This window comes from Schistocerca cancellata, chromosome 5 (assembly GCF_023864275.1).
Source record: "Schistocerca cancellata isolate TAMUIC-IGC-003103 chromosome 5, iqSchCanc2.1, whole genome shotgun sequence".
Taxonomy (NCBI): Eukaryota; Metazoa; Arthropoda; class Insecta; order Orthoptera; family Acrididae; genus Schistocerca; species Schistocerca cancellata.
In genome coordinates, this window is record NC_064630.1 from 357,583,052 (window position 1) to 357,595,741 (window position 12,690).

Consider the following 12,690-nt stretch of genomic DNA (forward strand, 5'->3'; position numbering starts at 1 on the left):
AGCGAGGTGTCTCATTGTGAACCGTCGCTCACCTCGAATGAGGGTGTCGGCCGGAACGCGGAAGATCGGATAGGTTTGCGCTGCTTTGGCGCAATGATGGTAGACGATGGTCCTTTGTTGCTCTTTGTGGTCTTATGTGCTTTTGTTGACTGCCATGTCGCCGCAAACATTCTGCAAACGCCTATGAATATCTGAGGTGCTCTGGTTTCTCGTCAGTAGAAACTGAATGGCATTTCTCTGCTTGGAACGCACCACCGTTACAGACGCCATTTTGAAGGCTACGCATAGCGCCGCCAACGGTCGGAATTCTTGAACGATAAGGGCTGAAGCGGGAATATTCCACGGTGTCCCACTACAAATTCCCCCTTTTTTTTTTCAACAGAAACCTGGCGAGAAAAAAGTGTTGCATTACTTATTGAACGCCTCTAGTGCTTCACGTTTCTTCTCGACACAATGCTATGATTGACACGCGCAAAGCGTCCTGTCGATCTTGTTTCTCAGATACGACAGTATTTCGTGTCTGCTAAAGTGACTTCTCCAATTCTGGTATTCAGAAATCATTTGTTCTCCATTCAACTTCACACCACTTTTGTCGTAGCTTTATTTATCTTAAGCTGAGTGAGTTCTCTTTATTACATTTTACATTTCTCCTGCGTATTCCTTATCTTCGGTCAAAGATTATCTTCAATCGTCACTGCCATTCGTATCCATTTCCCTCAAATTTTAAGCACTTTTCTAAAACCTTTTTTCAGTTTCTTCATTACTTATTTGGCAAACAAGTTTAAGACACTGAGATATTACACAGTATTGCCAAAGGCTAATGATAAATGAGTAGTTCCAACCTTGGTTAATTTACTGCTCATTTAAGATCCAATGACAATTATACATATCGGGAACTTGACCTACTTAGTTGCCTGTGCAGTGTTAATTCTAACTTCGTGTTAGTTCCTTACATTCTTTATTATGCTGTAACTGAAGTGCCTTCAACGTTTGGAGAGATTTGTTTGCACATAGCCACTTACTATCTTTTTCCGGAATAATAGATTTCTTTCGTCATTGTACTCTATTGTAAACTAGTGACCTTGCAGCACTCCTCCTTAGCGTGGAAGATGGTGCAAGTGGGTTACGGTTCGGGTTCCTTCAGCGAGAATACTTTCCCGGTAGCCTACTCCTATGAATGTATTGAAGGATTATGTCGAGCTTTTCTTGCTATTGCCAGTCAGCGTTTTATATATCCTCTCACTTTCTACAATTGCCAGTTGCTTTGCTGTTCAAGTAGGAAAAGTCGTCTACTACTTTGAAGACGGATTTTTTAATCTGATTTCCTCACCATCACCTAACTTAATTCAACTACACTCCTTTATCTTTGTTCTACCTTTGTTGTTTATCTGATAACCATCTTTCAAGACTTCGTCCATTCCATTCAATTCAACTGGTCTTCCAAGCCCTTTGCCATCTTTGACAGAGCGACAATGCCCTCTACGAACATAAACGTTTTTATTTTTTCTCCGTGAACTTTGATTCCTTTTCCAAATTTTTTGTTTGGTTTCCTGTAGTACTTGCTCTGTGTACAGACTGAAATGGGCGGGTAGGCTACATCCCAGTCTCACTCCCTTCTCAACTACTGCTTCCCTTTCATGTCCTTCAGCTCTTATAACTACAGTCTGATTTGTGAAGAAATCGTAGATAACGTTTATATCGAAAGAATTTTCACTCCGAAGTGGCGTGTGCGCTGATATGAAACTTCGTGGCAGGTTAAAACTGTGTACCGGACCGAGACTCGATCCCCGGGACCTACGCCTTTCGCGGGCAAGTGCTCTACCCGATCACGACTCACGACCTGTCCTCACAGTTTTACTTTCGCCAATCGCTGATATTCTACCTCCAAAATTGACCGACGTTGTGCTTACATAACATTTTGGAATCGCGGTACTGACGATCTCGCCGTTTAGTCCCGCAACCACCCCCCACCCCACCCCCCCACCCCCCTCAGTCACTCAGACTCATACGTAACTTGCGAGAGTAGCACTTGTGGAAGAGTCTCCCTCTTGCTCACAGATTGTGCCAGGGAGTGGTTTATCCATGATGACTTCGGAATTCGAAGGAATGTATAGATATCAACAGGCTCGAAAGCATTTTTCTTAATATGTTATTAAATGTTTCCCTTCCCACAAGAGGACATTCTGATCATGAATTTACTTCAGATTTTGTACACTTTAACTACACCATTCGGACAACGTTATGTGCAGTTAATAAGACGTACTAGTTAGGCGATTTCGATTAAGTCGCAAGAGAAGTTTTACGCGTGAGTGTTGTACTGATGCATTGCGCGATCATGTGGTTAACGTTCAATCTCCGTAATTGGTGGATCGCTGGATCGGACCCCGCTAGTGTTCTTTTATTTAGTTTTTTCAGTACTAGTAATATTTAATACATATTACTTTTGAGAGATAATATGATTAAACGACACGTAAATTTGCTTGAAATTTCACTGAATTTCCATTGTTATTTGGCTGTTCTGCTAATTTTTATCATCAAAACAGATATTATATTTAAAAATCTCGACAGGTAAACGACCAAACGCTTAAAGTTTTCCTGAAAATACATACCTGTTGTGATTCCCGATATCCCTTACATCTACGATCGGATAAGATACCGAGAACTGCTTTGCACCTGGACGCTTCGATCTGCAGACATGTTTCAAGGACGGGGGACAAGCTTTGAAAGCCCAGATGAAACATCGGTAAATGAAGGTGTAATTAACTTTATTCAATTAGACAGTGAGTTGCAGTAGGACAGAATATGAGGGTAATGTACGTTTAACCGTCTGATGATGTCCTTTCGACATCACAAGTTGCAGAATGATATTTTCTCATACGGAAAACATAAATGAAGTTTGCATCCAGTGCATCGAATGAAAGCAGTCGTCCTGCATGCACAAGAAATCTTCAGAGTTTCTGAGAGGAAAAAACAAAGCCCGTTGACTTTTGAAAAATCTCTCCTTCTTGCGACAATTTGGGTGCAAACCAGGCCTAAACGCAACGTTTTCGTAAGTACCCGTGCTGAAAATTGGCGATGTACGATTGAATGAGATTTAATGAGATTTAATAGTATCATCACAAGAAGCAATTCTCTTTCGTTGTGAGTCAAAGACGAACAAGTTTGATGACGCTTGATAACGTTTTAACTTATCTATAGAAATAAAAGTCGCATAATACTTTTTGTGATGGTAAAAATTAGTAATCAGCGAAATAACATTGGAAATCCAGTAAAACTTCGTGCAAATACACGTGTCCTTTCATCATATTACCTTTCAAATGTCATATGTGTGAAATGTGACTAGTGCTGAAAAAAATTAAAAAAAAAAAAACATGGGCTGGGCTCGATCCAGCGATCGACTGATTTCGGAGCTTGAACGCTAACCACATGCCACATGACCGCAGCCATCTGGTGCTCAGGGCTGCAACGTAGCGATACATCATTAACGCGTGAAACTTATCTTGCGATATTATCGAAATCGCGTAAAAGTGTACAAAGTTTGAAGCAAATCCGTGATCGGAATTCTCTGCTTCCCCTTGTCACTGAGCGTTTCCAAGCAGTTTCTTCCCAGTGTTGAAAATCAACTTGTGTGTTAGTGAGCGATATGGATGCAGCATTCAGTTAGGGCAGATGCGCTGCGGTGTGCATTTGGATTGCACGCCGCATGACACTTGATGGCTGTGTTTGTTTTTGCGAGCAGCCATCCAGCGGACGTGTTGGGCTACCAGGCGCGGCGTCGCGCGGCGCAGGGGCCTTGTACTACAGATTGCCTCTCCCCCACTCCCACCCCTCATGTGGGTCGGCATTTTATGCGCCAGGGTGCACACCGAGTTTACGTGTCGCCAGTTACGTGTAACATTTCGTTAACAGTGCTGAAGATTTCACGCGTTGGCAATAACTTCGCGGCAAACCATGCATAACGGATCACTTATCTGAATGTTTATGCATCAAGAGACACAGCATGTATTGCACCGAAAACACTTTTAAGCTAATGGGTAGATAAATGAAAAATAAAAGTAACAATCTGGTTTCGGACAAGGGTCGCAAAAGCGTGAAGCAGCGACGCTAGCCACTGCGCCATCGCTGCGGTCGAACTGTTTATTCGGTAAAATGCACATGCAGTGCCCCAAAAACTTTGTCATTGTCTCAGGAACGGTCAAATACCTACGGATCAGCCGAGGCACGTTTCGCTTATTTTGACCACTCTTCCACCGATCGAAGTTTCTGGGAAATCGAGTTATAGCACTTGCTGTGTTCTCCTAGTTAGAAGCCGCTACTTCTAACTCAAATATCTTCTAAATAGCATCACGAGACTGAATGCAACCACTTCAATTTTTCCCACCAGTGGAAGATCCCTGGCAGAACCAGGAGTTAAACCCGGGTTTAATAGCGGCGAAACACGATGACAACGTAGCTAAGGAAACGGACGTTGAAAACTGACCAATGGCTGAATTTCACTTTTTCCACCATTGCCTCGACTGTGATAACGCCTGTGTCCGAGCACCATGGCCTTCACGTCTCTCGACGTTTTCGGTTCTTAAACAGAAAGTTGTTCTGTCGCTTCGTTCTTCTTCGTCCACACTTGTTTGTGAATATATTTTAAGCGTCAGCATCTCCTAACCACTGCTTCATATGATAGTGCATTGTTAGCACACACTTCAACCAACTCAGCATGGATCGTTGCAGCACCGTTCCCCTGCAAATGCAGAAACCGAACTACTGCACAGTACTGCATTTTAACAATGGCCAGCGCCATTTTGTTTTGGTGAAAGTGGCGCGCTGGGGAAATGTGGTGCGGGAATTTCGATGTGTACCCGGACTGCAGACATTTACCTACAAACGAACGACGTGTGATTATGAGGAAGATAATGAGACTAGTCAAGAAAGCTAAAGAACATAAAATACAACCAAACCAGGTGCCCTATAAATTGTGGAAAAAAAGATATCGACGTGACTGGGAAGAGGCGTCTAGCGTCATATGGACATGTCTACAGGCTCCATCCCAGAAAGTTGACCTGTCAGTTTCTAGAATAAAAGCAAAAGAGGGAGACCAAATCACCATGGTGGAGGGAAGTGATAAAAGATCCGCAGGAAATTAAAGGTGCCGAAAGTGATTGGAAAGGCCATAAATTTCTGAGGGAAATGCGAAAGCAGATTGGGATCTAGGACAGACCACCAGTAGAGGAGAGGAAGGAACAACACAGCGAGAGGACGCGAAACTACTGGCCGAACATCAACACCCTCTCCAAACACAACAGTTGAGTGCCGTGGTCCTTAGTAGGCTTATACGGAAGAAGAAGAAGAAGAAGAAGAAGAAGAAGAAGAAAATAAACACCGCCTGGATCAAAATATCTTTTTATTCACAACTACCGGTTTCGATTGCGCTGCCAACCATTTTCAGATCCAGGTTGGAAAAGGGAAAAGAGGCGGTCAAATAAAAATTAAAATTTACAAAGGTGTAATATTACAAAGTGTAATCTTGAATAAAAATAAATTGTGATTTAGACGGTGTTTCTCGATTTATGGTGGTCTAATTGAGATCACAATTGCTAAGGACTGGTGTCAATTCTGTAATTACGTAACGTAATTTTTTTGGAAATGAGAATTAAAACCTTGACTGCCGATCGTATGAGACTCATAACTTTGTTAAACTGGTCGATAATAGGGTGAAGTGTATTTGTAGGTACTGCATCGGTTTACCACCGTCTAGTAGCCGTTGACAAACTATACCTAGTTACCAGACTGTTACTGTCTTCAGCGGAGAGGTAAGGAAGCGGTATGATGTGAGGAAACATTACTTGGCCATTTGGATACGGTACAGGGATTTACCAGAAATTTGGTGCCAAAATGTCTTTCATCTATATCATCATTTACATATTAATTTGGAAATGTACCAAATATGCTGCCTGTGTGTTGCTATTTTTCTCGCGGATTTTTGTAATAAATTTATTACATACTACGAAGTATTTTCCGAAAATGTCCAAATTAGGACGAAGACTTATTGGTTGAGTACTTCAAGCAAGAATGTCGAGACAGTTGCTCTGTCAGGCATAGAGTTCAGTGGTAGCATGTCTCCTGTTTTGTAAAACTTTGTAATTGTTACTTTATACACTCAACACAAATTACTGCACAGGTATGAAAATCGGCTGTTGTCATAGTTGTAGGGTGTACATAGACATACCCATTGTGATTAAAGAATTTAGTGTTTGTCGGAAGTGAGCGAAGTTTTTAAACATCAGCAATGTAAGTTCGTAGGCTTTCGCAGCCAGATTAAATTTCCATGCACTACTTATGGATTGGTGTCTGTTTCTTGATTTAAAAAGGGATTCTATTGCATCCCACGGCAGTCGCATGCAATTTCTGCTTGAATTGTTTGTACAACTCTTTACATCTCACGTGGTCTGGGGTGGGGGGGGGGGGGGGAAATCATTGTTTCTGTGCCTCAATTTTCACAGGAGGGTAGTAACACTGAAAGACAGTGGTGTTTTATAAGGCCTGCGATCAATATGAACATAAGAATGATTATAATTTCCTTCAATTTATTCATAGTTAGTGATTTATAAAGTGGTCTTTGCCACGAAGTTACTATACCTTGTTACTTGGGTAAACTGTTCAATTTAGGACAGGCGTATGATTCCTGTTAGAAGCAATAACTCACCGATCTAATAAATGTGTTTATGGCATCCCAGCATTTCGTGCGAAACCTTAGCTTAGCTGCCACCAACACCTGTAGTATCGTTATGCGACGTGTTTTACTCCTAAGCAGGCCTCTATAATACGTTATTTCCGCGACACAGTCTGTTTGGAGGTAACTGTGGTCTATCGAAGCGCCTTGGCGTTGTGGCTATTAGGACACAATTAGTTGGGCTTTAAGCATCATTATCCTCCTCCTATTTCTCCTTTTCTTGCATTCTCATGCATGTAAATGGGACAGTTGGTGAAAGATTTGCATGTATTTTAATTTAAAGCCAGATTACCTCCCAGTCGTTGCACACGTGTGATTCAATGAGTGGGAGCCTTGTTCAGCCTGTCAGTGAACTACTTAAACTTCGTTCCACCTGAGTCCATATTTTGTCAGTCTAGTGTGTTGCTGACGCGACAGAGATGAGGAAGTAGCCTGATATTTGCCTAGAAGGGTTGGGTGTACCCTACTTCCCTGTCGCAAAAGCGATGCACCGCGTCTTGAGCTTTACGAACTAGTCATTTGGAGAAGTATACCACGCTGGTAACGTAATGCTTCGGTAAAGTGGAATTTAAATGAACGAATGTTAAATATTAGTTCGCTCTATAATGTTGTGCTGCCAACGATTATTAGACGCAATACATCAACATCGTCAGTATCTACATGGCTTGAAAATAGGTTATTTGTGGTTTCCACGAACTGATTGAAGTAACAAGACCAATTCACTTCCCGATCACTGTCCAATGTGACTTTGTGCTCCGCCCTAATACAGTCAGCAGTTTTACCAACTAGTACATATAAAATCAGCGATTTAGCTCAGTACGTGAACAGCCATAGTAAGCGATGTGATGATCATTATTGACTGAGGCTGCGTTTATCACTAGTGTGAAGTCTGCCAGTCGTTCCGAACGAATATTTTCGCGTTTTGTTTTATTACTAAAAACTCATATTAGAGCCGAAAGAGAAATCGCGTCAAGCGTGTAATTCTTGTTTTTCAGCTGGAACACAAACGTAAATGCGGTATCTTCAAGTCCGCCCTTAATACATTTAATTTCCATTAAAACTTAGGGAGGACGACGGTTCAATCCCGCTTTCGGCCATCCTGATTTAGGTTTTCCGTGATTTCCCTAAATAGCTCCAGGCAAATGCCGGGATGGTTACCCTGAAAGGGCACGGCCGACTTCCTTCCCTAATCCGATGAGACCGATGACCTCGCTGTTTGGTCTCTTCCCCCAAAACCAACCAACCAACCAACCAACCATTAAAACTTGGGGTCAGGAGTCGTGCAGTGTGGCGAAGAAGTTGATGTAAGTGAACAGACATTCTGTAGTCGCTACAAATCTTTGTTTCCGTGTTACGTGGTACAAGCTATTGTGCCTCATCGTGTTGAGATCTCAACACGCACAATCATAACGATCAGCTTCTAAATTTGAATTCACGCTGTCGTCGCAGAATTGAATTCGACGATGAATTTGCAGACGCCGTCCTGCAGTGCAATATTGTTCTCGCTACGAAGTTTCGAGGGCTGTCTCGTGCGTTATTTGGAGAAGGATCCCAGTGCCAGAGCACAACGTAATGGCTTCGTTAAATCGGCGACGACTACTGCCTGCTATTGACTGACGGCGACGTAAGCTGCTTACTACTTCAAAATTTTCGCAGTACTGTCAGTGTGATAACTTTTGTATTTTCGAAGGGTTTTTTTTTTTTTAGCCTTTGAAGTCCCTGTCTCTCAGCCGTAACTGTAGGCTGTTAATACCCACCCATTTCGCACACGTGTAATGCGTACTTTTGAAAACTATGATTTGTGCATTAAAAATACTCCACGGAATTTTTATTCATTTATTTCTTACTCTGTTCAACCAGTCATTATTAACTACTCTAAATACAAAAAATCCGCCATCTGGTTCTGTGACGTCGTTGATAAATTGTACTATTTCTTGTTATGTGTTCGCTGTACATTGTAACGTATTTTCCAGTCTACTAGAAAACTGCTCCTACTAATTTCTTACTTTAGCTGTTGAAATTTACATGCCCTAGAGGCAAACAGTGCAGTGTCATTAGCAAGAGGTCGTGGTTCCGAATCGATCTGTTAACTCATTTTTCTTCTTTGTTGCCCCAGTTTTGGAATCTGAAAACTTCGCGCATGGCTGCTGAGAATAACCGCTTTCCTCCGCGTTCAATTTTAAATTTCTCACCACCCTGATGAAGTCTAATAAAAGCCGCTAAATTGACATGTCTTTATTCTTCAGCATGTTAACATACGTTGATTCAAGACGTCGTTTCTTAAGGTTGTCAGATTGCTGTTCCACTCCTGTCAGGGGCGTCCCCAGACACATCTTCGCTGGCCATCGGGTCTCATTTCGAAGCGAGACTCGTCACTCAAAACATTTCTACTCCAGTCATTGAGATTCCACGCCGAAGATGTGCCTGGAGGCGCCCGTCCAGCTGTCGGATAGCAACCTGACTATCGCTCGCCATAAGACCCGCCAACCAGAAGTACTGGTATGTGGTGCAGTTTCTTTTCATAACAGGACCCTTTTGGTTGTCATCTGCGGCGGCGTTGCTACACAGCGGTACGTCGACGATATTCTAAGCCCTTCATGGCAACCCATCTTGGGTTTACATTTCAGCAAAATAATTCCCGCCCGCACATGGCGTGAGGTTCTACTGCGTGTCTTCGTGTTTTCCACATTCTGTCTTGGCCAGCAAAATCACCGGGTCTCCCCCCAACTGAGAACGTTTGGAGCATTTTGGACAGGGCCCTCCAAGGCGCTCGGGGTTTTGACGATCCAGTGCACCAATTGGTACGGTATCCCTCAGGACACCTAAAAACTCTATTAATCAATGCCAAGCCGAATAACTGCTTGCATAAGGGCCAGAGGTGAATCAACGCGATACTGACTTCGTCAATTTTTGGAGCTATTCCTCTTGATAGTTTTATTAAAAGCATAAATATCGGGTTTTCCTTGAGTTTGAAACCGAAAGGTTCGTTAAATTTGTATTCTTTTGAAAACATCATGTGAGAAAGTTTCACTTTCACATCATTTACACACTTCGGAAACATTTTTATGCTTCCATAAGTTGCCTCAAAGGATAACGAGATTTGTCTGCATGAAAGAAGTCTTTTTCACGGTAGTATTTAGGATTGCTCCCTTCTCCCTGGTTTCCCCTCTTCAATGCTAGCATACTTTTGAGACCATACTTAGTAACGTACTTAGATACCATCGCGCTTAAGTATGGTCTGCTTTCTTTAGCTTGTGAAATATCTCAAAAGTGACGGTCCTTCATGTCTTTGTCCAAACGTGCCGATTCCCCAGTTAGTCTGTTTCTTGAAATCCCTGTCATCAGACAAGTACGCAGTTTTTCCTTGTAGGTCCAATCGTTTCGCATCTGTAGCAAGTGGCATATTCTATTGCTTCTGCCGTATCTTCTACTCCACTGTCCAAGAATGTTCTCACTTGAATATTTCCGGGGAATTTTCAACTACAGTTAAGAAAAGACTGTTAAAATGTGAAGCAATACAAAGCAAAGGAGAAGACCTGCACATGTATTATCTAACATTTCTGAATTAAAGAAAGTCGAAACAAATGTTTCTACCAGCAGATTACAAACTTTTCCTGTTTCAGTTATAATTCCCGTCAATACTAATCTCTCAGGAATATACAGAACAAGCGTGGACCCGGAAATAGCTTGGATACCTGTCTTAAAATACGATGAATCACTTATGAAATTTTACGGTTCCGTCAGTTAACATTGTATGAAAGTAAACTTGCTCTTGTTGACTGATTGTTGTCAGTTCATATTACACTTCACAGCACCATGCCCTTGATGTTACACAGGCTATATACAGTGCCCTGCAGTAGATAGTGGTTGCAACTAACTTCCCGCCAGATCGCCTGTTACAAAGTGACGCGACTCCGTAAATATATCCAGGTCTCCCAACAGTTGGCCCTACACCCCAAAGATAAGGTACCTCTTCATCTTCTTTCGTTACAGTATGTATAGGACCTTTGTATCCCTTACATGAGTGCTATTTTCTTCTCGTCTTTTTTTTTTTCTCATCCCAAAATCTTGCTCTTCTCTCGCGCTCTGCTTCAGAGATCTTCATTATATTCTCTTCACTGCACAATTGTTTGTCATTTTCCTGTATCGTTCACTGCCGTTGATCTCTGGAATACTAGTCAATGTGTACTTGCTTCTCCAGTTTTGCTTTCCTTCCACCTTCTCTCCCGGCTCCAACTAACATCACCCGAGTTTAACAAACAACTTGGCTCCAGGTTTCTCTCTTCTACTGGCTGTTGTTCTCCATAATCTTTCGGTAGTTCTATCCATAGTCCTCCTGAACTGAACACGATGTCCTTCAAATCTTGCCCTTTCCTGTCTGAGTTCTCCCGGCGTTGTCCTAGAGGTCTGGTACAGTTCTTCCCTGTATCTTAAGCGTGCGCCTCACCACCACCTCAGTTAGGGCCCAGAATTTTCCTTACTATTTTTCTCCCTTCTTGCTCTATTTGTTCTCCATAATTGCTTCTAGTGTTATCGCTTCAGCCTCACGTAGTACTACGTTCGTCACTGTTGCTTTGTAGTAGCTGTAGATACAGTGCAATACAAAAGGAATATGGTGATTCTAAATGGCTGTAACTATATAATGGATAGCGATACAACGATAAGAATTATAGAGAACGTAAAAGAAATATTTTTCACGTATTGTATAGGTGGTATATATTACTCTCTTTGGTCACACGGACAACATGTAAGTGGTAATCCATTCGATGGCATACGTTCTCAAGAGGAGTTACCGACGCGAGCGTATTAGAAATGCGCATTTTGAGCTCTGGAGCTGTTTTCGGCAGAAGGAGCACATACAGATGGTCTTTCACACAACTCCATAAAAAGAACTACATGGGTATCAGGTCGGTATATTAAGATGGCCAAGAGCAGAACATGGCATCTTATGTGCGACCGATCCAACGGTTTGGAAGATATTGGTTTGTGAACACACCAAACTGTTGTTTGTGGCGTTTCAAGCTTCCTCTGGCTCCTTACGTTGGTTTCCATGGTCTTCGTTCAAACGAAAGGCGGACAAATTCTTCAATTACACATCACCGCATATGGGCCCGCATCCCTGCACTGGTGCGACGACCGAATCTTTGAATTTCCTTTTACATTATGTGTACGACTATGCATTAAATAATTATAGCCGTTTGTAATCCATCCATCGATTTTGACCCGCCATGTATTTTCTTTTTATCTATATCTATGTAGAAAAGGTTTGTGTACGTACTGACAGACTTTTTTCCATGGTCACCTATTGCCACCCTCTCGCGGTTACGGTGGTAGGTAGCCCTTGATCTAACGCTTTTTGTAAGGGAATTTGGTCACGTTGCGTGGCAGTGGGTGAGTGTGGCGAGCAAAAATCGGCAAAATGAGGAGCAATAAATATTCTCAGGAAAAGTCTATGAAAACGAACTTACCAATGTACATCTGAAAGTGCGTTTATTGTTTCCTTCGTCCGACGTAGTAGGATGCTTGCGCGATTTCGTCATTCAGACTTAATGACATGTTATTAATAGATCAGCTTTTAGTTTGTGTGTGTTTTCGTCAATCACACTTTGTCGACGATCAACAGACACACAGGAGAAGGATCCAGATAGACTCAAAAGATAAAAATACTCGTACGTGACAAATGAATAATAGAACTGCACACTACAGTGATTTTGGATAAACATTTTCGCCTATTCTTCACAATCCTTCTCATGATTTAGCGTGTTTTCGTCAATTATTCTTCTTTTGCAGTACTCTTCGTGAGTATATTGCATCGTGAATGAAAGAATAAAAACATTTTCACGTATACGGTAAAGTTCGTAAGTCATATATTATTTAGCTTTGTCTAAGAATATTTATTCCTCAATATTTCGCAGATTTTTGCCGTTCACACACACCCACTGTCGCGCACCTTGCTAACAGAATAA

At 42.0% G+C, this 12,690-nt stretch overlaps 1 protein-coding gene across 2 annotated transcripts in view; it reads left to right on the forward strand.

The window, feature by feature from the left end:
- Positions 1 to 12,690, forward strand: part of LOC126187688 (WD repeat-containing protein 47) — a 676,574-nt gene that overhangs the window by 311,735 nt on the left and 352,149 nt on the right. The gene's annotated exons all lie outside the window — the stretch shown is intronic.